Raw genomic sequence first — 401 nt, 5'->3', positions numbered from 1 at the left:
CAGAGTTCTCGTGGCAGATTTTATTGTCTATCTTCCTGCGCTAAAAACTGATATCATTATGTTAGCCAGTGGCCTAAGGAAGAAAAAGACAGCACAGGAAACAGTTTTTAAAAAGGATCCTTCCTGTGCATAACAGAAAGAGTTCTACATCTTCTCCCTGATACAAGAGAGGTTCTTGCATGAAGATTGGGGGAGAAGAGGTGCTACCCACGGACCTCGGCTAGTTTGGACAATCACAAGGGTCTGATTATTTTGATATACATACTGCTGGCCTCAGATCGTTGAAAACCATGTTCAAAATGAAACCAAGCCCTAGATTAAGCTCAGCCACAAACTCAAACATGCATTTTGAAAGCAGGCGTAATATACCGCAAGCCGGGTTCCTGTAGACTCTTAGAATC

The 401-nt window shown here is 42.6% G+C and overlaps 1 protein-coding gene across 2 annotated transcripts in view; it reads right to left on the bottom strand.

Annotated features, from left to right (window-relative positions):
* Nucleotides 1–401, bottom strand: part of PRKD1 (protein kinase D1) — a 305211-nt gene that overhangs the window by 174654 nt on the left and 130156 nt on the right. The gene's annotated exons all lie outside the window — the stretch shown is intronic.

The sequence above is a fragment of the Otolemur garnettii genome, unplaced genomic scaffold, assembly GCF_000181295.1.
Source record: "Otolemur garnettii isolate 467f Iridium unplaced genomic scaffold, OtoGar3 scaffold00052, whole genome shotgun sequence".
Classification (NCBI taxonomy): Eukaryota; Metazoa; Chordata; class Mammalia; order Primates; family Galagidae; genus Otolemur; species Otolemur garnettii.
This window is presented reverse-complemented; position numbering and strand designations above follow the sequence as displayed.